Source organism: Gossypium raimondii, chromosome 3, assembly GCF_025698545.1.
Source record: "Gossypium raimondii isolate GPD5lz chromosome 3, ASM2569854v1, whole genome shotgun sequence".
Classification (NCBI taxonomy): domain Eukaryota; kingdom Viridiplantae; phylum Streptophyta; class Magnoliopsida; order Malvales; family Malvaceae; genus Gossypium; species Gossypium raimondii.
The window spans coordinates 14,689,136-14,701,706 of record NC_068567.1 but is presented as its reverse complement, the minus strand read 5'-3'; positions in this window follow the sequence as shown (position 1 = coordinate 14,701,706).

The following is a 12,571-nucleotide window of genomic DNA, read 5'->3' as shown; positions in this document are numbered from 1 at the left end:
CATGCTAACATACTATATATATTAAAATAATATTAAAATAAATATTCTCACATCATATTTGTGGTCCTAAAACTACTGCTCGATTTCACTAAAAATGACTATTACAACTTGTCTTATAAATCGGTTTATATAAGGTAATACGAAATGTTGTGAATTGAATAGAGATGAGTATGGAAAAAATGAGTAGTATATGAAGTTATGATATGTGATCATGAATATATATATGCTTAAATCATTGTTCAACTTATTAACGGTCTCAGGCAGAGTTTAGTATAGTTGACATGCCATAGGGTTAATGTACGGGATATAATTTAATTTATACCGATAAAGTGTGTAGCACATATTATATTTTGGACGTCTGATGGGGTGTGGATACTTTACTTTGGTTATATCAATGAGGCATGGAGCGAATTTATACTTTGGTCATTCTGACGAGGCACTGAGTGCCAGATATATTGGTGTGATAGTTGAATAATTTGTGTATCTATCTTGAGTTCATGTTTGTTTAATAAGGATTATAAAACAAAAACTTGCTAAATGATGGTTTATATGAACTGTCGATTAAATATGGTATACCATATATGTATATGAAATGTGACATGTAACACCCCAAACCTGTATTCGTTGTTGAAATAGGGTTACAGACCATTACCGAAGTGTACATTTTAAACAAATAAAAATTTTAAAACATTTTAATTCACTTCATTAAACATAGCAAAACTAATCCATAACATGCATATTGTCCCTTACACGAGCCTTCGAGGCCCTAAAAATACATTAGAAACAAGTCGGGACTAAATCATAAACATATAGAATTTTTCAGAAAAAAATAATTTTTTTTAAAACTACAGGGATCACACGACCGTGTGGCAAGGTCACACAGCTGAGAGACACACCGGTGTCTTAGGCTGTGTGGACATTCGAAGTAGGGATACACGGTCGTGTCCCAGCCTATGTTCGTGCCAATGTAACTCACTGATTTAGGTCACACGGCCAAGCCACATGCCCGTGTGCCAGGCCGTGTACCCTTCGAAATGACCTCACACACCTGTGTGCTAGGCCATGTGTTACGTTGTGTAACAATCTGACTTGCAAGCCGTTGAAAACTACAGAGGACACACGCCCATGCCGCCAGGCTGTGTGTCACATACGGTTGAGACACACGCCCGTGTCTCTGCTCATGTAGAGGAAAAATAGGCCATTTCCAAGCCATTTTTCTCACCCATTCATGCAGATACCTATAATCACTTTTGCACATATAAACAAGCCTTTAATTTGCATTAAGTGTAACAGGTCGTTTTTAGGTCAAATCTAAACAGTGGTTTTGGGATCACAAATCTAAAGTTAAAATATTAATTTTATTATTATATTAAAGTTTACATCATGATAGAATTATTAGGTGAAAGTTTCATAAATAAATTTTACTGTTTGAATGCTTAATTCGGTAAAAAGGACTAAATCACGTAAATCGTAAAAGTTGAGTTCTAATAGCTAAAGATATTAAAAAGCTATAGGGATTTAAAGTGGAAGTCCTTATGTGGTAATTCTTCCATAATTACGTTAGTGGAAGATATTGGCTTGGCAATTTTGAATTTTGGTTTAATTTTAAATGTTAATTAGGTAATTAAGTAATTAAAGTTATAATAAATAAAACCAAACAAATTGTCATCTTCTTTCATTCTATTTCAACCGAATATCAAAGAAAGAAAAGCCATTTTTGGAAGCTAGGGCTCGTCAACTTTGAATGCTTAATTGGTAAGTGATTTTTGTCTCATTTTTAATGATTTTTATGTTTTTGAAGTCGTTGTAGCATAATCTAGCTAGCTCGTGTCTTCGATTTCAAAACTATTAAAGATTTTGATATTTTTCATTGATGAGCTTATATGTTCTTTGATGTTTAATGGTGAAATATGAATATTTGATGTTAGATTTTCATATTTTATAAAGTGATTTTTGATGAAAATGCAAATTAGGGATTAAATTGTGAAAAGATAAAAATGAGGGGTTAAAAGTGTGGATAAATGTAAATTATGGGCTTCTAGGGGCACTATGGCAATTCGGCCAAGCATGGGTCTTGTTGAATTTTATGAATTTTGTGTATTTGTGAAATAGGGACTAAATTGTAAGAAATGTGAAAGTTTAGGGCCAAAGTGTAAATTGGCTTAAATATGTGTTTTTAGACTGAATTGAATGATTATATGATTAAATGAGTTAATTTTGAATACATATAGATCAAGAAAGAAAGAAATCAGAATTAGATCGGCGGAAATCGAAAGTTGACGAGTAGTTGATCCGATATGTTCGTTTTCATGAGAGGTAAATTCATAAGTAATTAAATGTTTTTAAATTCAAATGTATATATATTATGTAGCTGAATTGATTTGAGTATTGGATGACTAGTTTCAAGCATGAATTGAATTAATCACGAAGTCGAAAGCCCCGAACGAACATTAAGAAATGTTTAGGATACTGATGTCATGACATAAGGACTTCTGAGATGTGATTTCGTGTAAGACCATGTCTGAGACATTGGCATTGAAGTGAGAATGTGTAAGACCATGTCTTGGACATTGGCATCGTATATGAGTCGTATAAGACCCTATCTGGGATAGTGGCATCGAAATGTGTTAACATGTAAGACCATATACGGGATATGGTATTGTACGAGCTTTATATGATTTTTGTGTATCCTTAACAATTCCGAATGGTTCATCGGGGATTGACAAAACGAGACCAAAGATGAAATTGAGCTAAATGGTTCAGGTATGTGAGAAGTTTATATATTCATGAAAGATCAAGGTAAGTGTAATATTTAATGTGGTAATATGTAATTATATAAGTAAGATGATTTTATATGTGTATGAGATTGATTAAATTTGGCCTATTTGAATTGAACTATTAATGTTCTTGTGATAATTTAATTGCTTATGGCTTACTAAGCTTTCAAAGCTTACTTTGTGTATATTTTTTTATTGTTTTATAGATTTTGAAAGCTAGTTTTGAGCTCGAGGATCGTCAAGGATCATTGTCACACTATCGGTTGCTATTTCGGTACTTTAAGAGTTTGTACTTTTGACATATGGCATGTATAGGCTAGTTTTGATATGGTTCATTTTGATCTGTATATATGTGGCCATACGAAAATGGCTTGATAATGATGCTAATGTTTGTGTATACTCAGTCATGGTATAAGCTCATTTTGGGAAGTATGTTTCATGGTATATACGTATGGTGTATTGGTTATATATTTTGGTTGAGTAACGATTTAGTTGGTGGATGTGTTTTTACTATAATGCATATGTTCCCATAAGCTAAGTTATGTATAAGTGATTGCTTGCATATAGGTTGTTTAGGTATGGTTTGTGGTGGTAAAATACGAATATATTTTATAATTTATTGGGTGGTTATCTAGGTATGGACATAAATGGTAAATTGCGCATGAATTAGTAAAGTACAAGATCATATTTAATCGTTTGGTAATGTTTGATAATGTCTCATGTATGGATGATATTAAGTCGTATGGTGTGTCTTGTTTTGACTTAATAATTCGAATGTGCATAGGTATGTAAAATGTACGTTTGACAATTTGTTGATGAAATAGATTTATAAAATTGAAGATCATAATCTAGGTGCTAGGTACCACATATGAAATGATACATGCTTGGTTTTAATTTAGGTAGTCAAATACCATGAATGTGATGTTCATATGGTTTAAAAATTATATTTATAAAACACGTGTTGTATGACTTTGATGCATGTTAGTTGGTTCGAAAATTTGATTGAATGGAGGACATTGACATGATTGAATTTGAAGCATGGTTCGTATTTGTAATATGATTAATAATGCATGTTTGAATTAATTGGTTATGTGCTTTATATATATGAATTTGACTTATATGAATGAGTGAATGGTTGCTATTTGAATTTGATAACTATTGTAAAGAAGTCATTATAATTTTGTGCATGAATTGTAATAAATGATCGTGATGAACTATGTTTTATTCGATAATGTCTCGTAATCCTAATCCGGCAACGGATACGGGTTAGGGGTATTACACTAAGACTGTAATAGCCCCATTTTGACCCTAATTGGAACAGTGGTTTTGGGACCACACATCCGAGTCTGAAAAATATTTTAATATTTTTATTTTGTGTTTATTATGTGTGAATTTACATGTGTGAAAGTTTCGTGAGTTAATTTTATTGTTTGAGTGCTTAATTTGAGAAAAGAGGCTTAATAGCGTAAAATAAAAATTTGATGGTTAATTAAGAAAGTGCCTAATTGTTGTTGTCTTTATAAGTTGGAGGCCTTATGTTGTCATTTAGCCAATAATAATAGGTAGTGGATGGCATAATGATGATATGTGATTTATATATATATAAAAAATAATAAAAGTTAAAATAATAATAATATAATAATATATGTTATAATAAAACAAAATATTAAGAAGCCACCATTTTGATGTTCATCTTTCTTCACCGAATGTAGAAAAGAAAACCAAGGTTTGAAAGCTTGAAACATTCGGCCATTTTGAAGCTTAATTCAAGGTTGGTTTTTGTTCGGTTTTTGATAATTTTTACGTTTTTGAGATCGTTGCTTTGAATACTTCAAAACCCATGTCTTAATTTTGTGAATTGTTGATGATTTTGATAAATGCCATTGATGAATGCTTGAGCTTTGTGATAGTTGATGATGAAATATGAAAGATATGTGAAAGATTAACATGTTTTGTCTTTGAATTTTTGATGAATTTGAGTAATTAGGGTTAAATTGGAAAATCAAATTTTTGAGGGACTATAATGTGAAATAAATGAAATGTGTGGGCTTGTATGGACACTAGGAATATTCGACCCTTAAGGAGTGTAGTCAAATTTTGTGTATTTTGTGTTTTGAGCAAAAAGAACTAAATTGTAAAAAGTGTGAAATGTTAGGGGCAAAATTGTAATTTGCCTATTTATGTGTTTTTAGGCTAAATTGAATAGAATGGTGTTTAAATAAGCTTAATTTGAATATGCTTAGATCAAGAATTAAAGAAATCAGATTTGGATCGGGGAAAGACAAAAGTGGTCGAGTAGCCGATTTAACAGTCACGACATCCGAGGTAAGTCAATAAGCATTTAAATGTTGAACTAACTATGGTATATATATTTTTTATGCATTGAAATGAATTATTTGAAGTTATATAAGCTAGTGCCGAATGTAATATTGTGAATTGATTATATTCCGAGAATGATATAAATTAGATGTGAATTATGTGAAAGACCGATTTCGTAAGTTCAGGCTTTATGCCTAGCAAGCTCAGTGCCGGTGAATTATATCAAGCTTTATGCCTAGCAGGCTCTATGCCGGTGAATTATATCAGACTTTATGTCTAGCAGGCTTTGTGCCGGTGAAATGTATCGGGCTTTGTGCCTAGCAGGCTTTATACCAGTGTTTTATACAAGGCTCTATGTTCTATAAATCTTATGTGAGCAATAGTAAAAAACAAATAAATGTCTTAAGAAAGCTAAATTATTCAGGTATGTGTTAGCCATTTGCTTAATTGATGATAAGGTAAGTTGGTTATTTTTAAGTGATAATAGTTTCAAATGAAATATAGAGTGAGTTAACCATTTGAGTATAAGCATGTTTTGGCATAATGATTTATTGAATATTCAGTTTTGCTAAATATTTATGTGTATTTGGCCATATGGTTTGTTTATATGAAAATACAATGTGATCTTTATTCAAGTGTTATATGGTACAAAATATTAGGATATTTGGTTTATTTAACTTAATGATGGTATAAGTATTAATATATATACATATATGAATTTTTGCTTATGACTTACTAAGCTTTAATAGCTTAATGTGTGTTTGTATTTGTTTACTTCTGTTTTATAGATTTTGGAGTCACATTACAAGCTCGGGGATCGTCAGCATAGTCTATCACACTATCGATCGTCTTTGGTATTTTATAAATTTGAATTTGAACCTATGGCATGTATAGTCTAGTTAATATGTTTAATTTTGGGATATGTGAATATGAGCCATGCGAAAATGGCTTATTCATTTTGGTTAAGCTTGGTTTTATGTTTTTGATCTATTGATATATATATATATATGATGTTTAAGTTTATGCAAATTTAAGTTATATATATAGAAGTGTAATGTGTTTATCATAATTGTTAATAGTTGTATAAATTAGTTATATTTAAGCCTGTTTTGAAAGTAATATGTGTATATATGTATATGATGTATTATGTATTATGTATATGCTACCCATTTGTTGTATATATGTTATTAAATTTTGGTGTAAAAATGTGCTCAATTTGGTATGTATATGCCCATTTGTTGTATATATGTTGTTAAATTTTGGTGTAAAAGTGTTGTTAAATTTGGTATGTATATGCTGCCCATTTGTTGTATATAAGCTATCCAAATTTTGGTGTATAAATGTTGTTTAATTTCAGTATATAAATGTTGTCCAAATTGATGTATAAGAGTCATCCAAACAAGGTAGATTATCTATATTGTAATGTGTAGTATAGTTAGTAAATTTAAATGAAATAAATGTGTACAAATAAATGTTTGGATACATGCTTGATTTATGATATATAATCATATAGGTTTGGAAATGTTTTAAGAATTTGAATTATATCAAATTTTGATTAGGTAAATGATAATGATATGGTTGAATTTTGAAACATAGTTGATATATGTAATTTGATTAATGATGCATGTTTGATTTTAATTGATTATGTGCTTAAATATATATATTTGGGAGGAAATTTTGTGGTTGAGTTAGTATAATTTTAAAAAATTAAAAAAAATGAGTTGGGTTTTGATCGGTAATGCCTCGTAACTCTAATCCGGCGACGGACACAAGTCGGGTTGTTACAAAGACCATGCATAAACAAGCTATTCAAATGTGGTACATAAGCATACAACTAATATGCCCAAAGGGCACCTCAATATCAACACTTAAACAGGTATAACCATATACTCAAATTGGCCAAAACTTACCATTTTGTTCACATATCAAGTTCACATCCAAATGTACCAAATTTACCATTTAACAATTAGCATCAATATTCATATATGACAACCACATTTTTCATACCAATATAACTTCCATCATAAGACCACATACATATATCAACATATCAGCCATTCAAAGTACCAAATCTACAAGCCAAAACATAATGGCTAAAACATCAACCAAAACACCTATACATGTACATATTTAACCACTTATCACTTAACAGTTTTCATGCCAAAACATGACATAATTGATACATAACAACCATACCAATTTTGGTCATTTCAAATATACACCAATTTGACCATATTAACCACAATCAACAAGCTATCAATAGTACCTTAAATACCTAAAATCCAAGGCAACATTTCATGCCATAATCATCAACCAAAATGACATATATATATCAAATTCATCAATTAAACATTAGACATAATCAATCTATACATGCCATTATAACCTTAACCAAGACATCAAAATCTACTGATATAATCGCTGGATAGTGTGATAGATCTCCGATAAACTTCCAACCTGATCGAGCTTTCGATAATCTAAAAAGTAAAGGAAACACAACTACGTAAGCAATGAATGCTTAGTAAGCTTGTATAAACTTTAGTCATATCAATCCATTTCAAATATGAAATTTATACATATCAAGAATAATCCTATACCAATATCGCAAGATTCATGAAACCATATTCAACAACTCACAAGTGAATAAGTCCACAGCATCACATATACATATCGTCCCTAGCATAGTAGGATTTTATAAGACTTTAAACCCTTTCTAAATTTTCTTACTTTCATTTGCATTTCATTACTTTCCATTGAATTTACTTTCTTTAACTTAAAATAACATCAATTCAACTCATCATTCCCTTTTTCATCATTTTACACTTCAAGTATGAACTTACTATTTCATTACCTTTCCACACCCGTTTCATATGCATAACACACAAGACATAAGCATATCATCAACAATAGCCACAAGCTAGTGTATTTAAACATAGCTGTATTGGGAATTAACTACATGATAAACCATTTCATAAGAAATTTCATAATTTAAACTTTACCACTCTTTTATGAACACAAGCATATTTCCATTTGGGCTCTTACCATTTCAATGCAACTTATAAGTTTAGTATGGCATAATCCAACCACAACTTGGCCAAAGCCTAAGCATATAAACCAAACATGTTAGCCATATAAGCTTATAACATAAGCAATATAATCATAGATGATCACAATATTTAAACATGTATCATATGCATATATCATCCATCTCAACTTACTTTTTTCCATGTATCATCATATCAAAGTAGTTCATATAAGCACATGCCCTATTTCATATCATTCTCTTGCCATTTGCTTTCCGAATAATGCCTGTTGAACTATTTAGAATACTGTTGGACACCCGAGATAGCTCACACATAGTGTGCTAACTCATATAACTATAATCCGTCAATTCCTGTACATGTATGCTCACACGAGCTGTGAATCAAAATGCTCACACGAGCTGTGAATCAAAATGCTCACATGAGCTGTGAAAATGGGCCTGCTCACACTAGCTGTGGGTCAGAACGTAGCTACACGATGATGCTCACACGAGTTGTGGAGTATCCGCAACACATATAGGAACTTAGCCATTGGTAGGACGTTCAGGACCAGCACCCGAATCATGTAAACCCTAATGACATGCCATTTGTATCCTACGAATTCCTAAGGTTCAAATGGGGCTCGGTATTCATCGATGTCGTTGGATTTACGTTTTTTCATAACACAGTAAATTACATACTAATATATATTAATTTAATTACAATATAATAACACATTAACATTTAATTTAATCAAAATTATACAGAATACAGTTCATACAAACTTACCTGGCTAAATTGCAAAAATACCAAGGTTCAAGGGCATTTTGGCAATTTTCTATTTCCTTGATTTTCCACCCGATCTTGATCTAAATTAATAATTTCATTCAATATATTAATTTATACAATAAAAAAATTCATTTTATGCAACTTAGTTATTTTTGACATTTTTGTAAAATTACCCGTAAAGTTTTAATTTTACAAAATTACCCCAATACATGAAAATTAACCATTTTTACCCAAAATTGAGCTTAGTCGAATGTTCATGGTATCCAAAACAGCTCATTTATGCAAAAATTTCACATTAAATCCTTTGTACTTTTATTAATTTAACAATTTAGTCCCTAATGATAAATTCATCACAAATAATTTAATATAATACTTTTTAATATCAATCAACATTCTAAATTCATCATTTAACATCTAAAATCACAATATTCATCAATGGAAACATTCAAAATCTTTAACAGTTTCAAAATCGAAGGTATGGGCTAGTTGGACCTAATCTCAAAAACATAAAAATTATTAGAAACGGGGCTAAATCGGACTTACATGCACACAATGAAGGTTGATCAAAGCTTTCAAGCCTTTAACAAAGGCTTTCCCCTTTCTCAAATTGGTGAAAGAAAATGAATTAGAAAAGATGATACAAACTATATTTAATTTTATTTTATTATAAAATTACCTTATTAACCTTAGTTAATAATTAAATAAAACATCAAATTCATGTCCATTATTATCCACTAACACCTTGAATGGTCTAATTACCATTTAAGTTCCTTTTCCTTTATTCAATTAAAAATTTAATCACTCATATCAAATAGTGATAAAATTTTACATCTTTTATGATTTAGTCCTTTTAATTAATTAACTATCGAAACATTAAAATTTTTAACGAAACATTAATACTACCTTAATGACACTTTGTAACTATTTATAAAAATATTTACGACTAGGTTTATGAAAATGAGGTCCCGATACCTCATTTTCTAAAACCACTTGACTTTAGGGTCACACCACTTGAATTTAATAAACCGCTTATAAATCATAATTTATCAAATCAAAAACCTTTTTAAAAACCATATTTGACTCTTTAATATTGAATAATAATATTTACAAACTTTCTCATCAGATTTGGTGGCCTCGAAACCACTGTTTTCGACACCATTGAAAAACGGGTTGTTACATGACAAATGATAGCATATGAAATTAATGATAGCATATGAAATTACATACATTAGTCATTGAAGATAAAGAAAATAAAGACATGAATTTTTATTACTGTAACACCCCTAACCCCTCTCCATCGTCGAATTAGGGTCACAGGCATTACTAACCAATAGAACATCTAATTACATTGTAAGCAGTAGTATACGCTGACTAATATCGTCATAATATTCAGGGGCAGATCATGAAAATCAATTACTTTTATAATAGTGTCTTATATAATCGAATAATGTATCATGCTATTTCATTCCAATTCAAAGTAAAAATATTCTTACAAGCCTTAATTTGAGTCTATATATCCCTAAAAATAGTCAATGAACAAACATGGACTAATTTGGAACAATTCTGAAAGTTTTAGGGCAATATAAAAAATACTTAGAAATAGGGGACACACAGCCTTATGGCCAGGCCGTGTGAAACACTCCAAACCATGTAACTTACTGACTTGAGACACACGACCGTGACCTAGCCTGTGTTTCTGCCCGTGTAACTCACTAACTTGGGTCACACGGCCGTGTCGTAGGCCGTGTGTCAACCCGTGTGGAAACTATAGTTGTACTATTTTTCAACTCGCTTAGGGCACACGCTCATGTGTGATGCGCATGTGTGACAAACAACCGTGTGACAGACCATGTCCCAGGCTGTCTATACCTAAATGTACCTTAAAACCCAAGTTTATCGTTTCATGTTTACTTGGACATTATGCAGCTCAATTACCAACCATTTAACCTATTCAAGACACTATTAAACATGTTTAAAATATGCTAGAAACAATCATCTTAGGTGCCTAACCAATGTACCCTCATTGGTATCACAATTCATATTTCCAATACATAACAAGACATCAACCATTTCATTCACATTCATACCAAATTATCAAGGTTGACTAATGTTCTAACTATTTAACTAACTAGCTAAATCTAACATATACCAAAACATCAACTAAGCTAACCTACCAAAACATAGCTTCACTCTCAACCATATGCACATATAAACATCATTACACATGAAGTTCTAAACATCATCATATTAACAAAACAACATCATTCCAAAAGATCGCCTAAGTACACGCCATTAAAAAATAGAACATCACCACACTTGAGTCTGGGATTCGTTGTTGGATGTTGAGTCGACAATAAACTGAGAAGTACCGAACCTACACATAGAAAACAAAATTGCACGTTGAGTATAACTCAATGGTATTTCTATAATTCGAACAATTTAACTTGATATGAGTAATCAAAATGTGAGAATACAACAAGAAATGTTATGCACTTATGTTTCAAATAAATAAAAATACAAAATTACTCATTCTTTATTTCATCCACTAAATTCCACATGGTCAAGCACATATCAATGGAATTTCATAAAGCATTTGTTAATCTCAACTCATGCAATGACATGATTCAACTCTTTGATCAATACTTATTTCATTTCACAATTCACATATCATTTCATCATTTCATATTTCATTTCTCATCTCATATTCATTTCTCATCTTTGTCATCTCAATATCAAACACATAAATTTATTATTTAATTTCCCCTATTATCACGACTCAGACTTGAATGGATACACGGATCCAACCAACACATCAATTTGACACACAGTGCCTCATCAGATAAATCCGAAGTAATAATTGCGTCCAGTGCTATATAAGTTGACACTTAGTGTCTCATCGATTAAAATGAATCAAATTGGCACCCAATGCCTCATCAATTCGAGGTGGAAGAAATCCCTAAACTCATCCTATCCTATGGCATGAAATCTATATTCGACTTAGCTTGAAACAGTTAATAAGGTTTAATTTCACATTTTAATACATTCAATGTCTCATTATCATATATATATATATACATTATCACATATAGTCAATTCAATATTCACATAATCAACACATTTCATTATATACAAAATCAATTCATTTCAAATCAACTATTAATTCAATTCAATCCCAAAATACAAAAGTACTCACCTCAATTGCTTACCATGCATAACATTGCAATATGTAATAATTTATAACTTAATTCGGATTATAGAAACACAAACCGTATATTTCGAGCTACTCGACGTCGATCTTGTCTTTCCCTTTCTTACTCGAGGATTTCGGGATGACGTTCACTACAGGATAAAATAATTACAATAGATTAATAATACACAACTCAATATTCATTAAATTTCAAATGTTACACCACATTTTGCTTAACACTCAATTTAGTCCCTAAACTGAGACTAATTTTAATATCCATATTTAACCTCAAATTTTTATACTAATTTCACTCTATGCTAAATTTAGCTCTCTGTTTTCAATTGTACCCCTTAATTTCAAAATTTTCACAATGTAGTCCCTACTACACAAAATCAACAATTATCTTCATATTTAGTCATTTTCCACTTCTAACTTAAAAATCTATCACTTTAACCCATAGTACTTAAACTATTCAACAA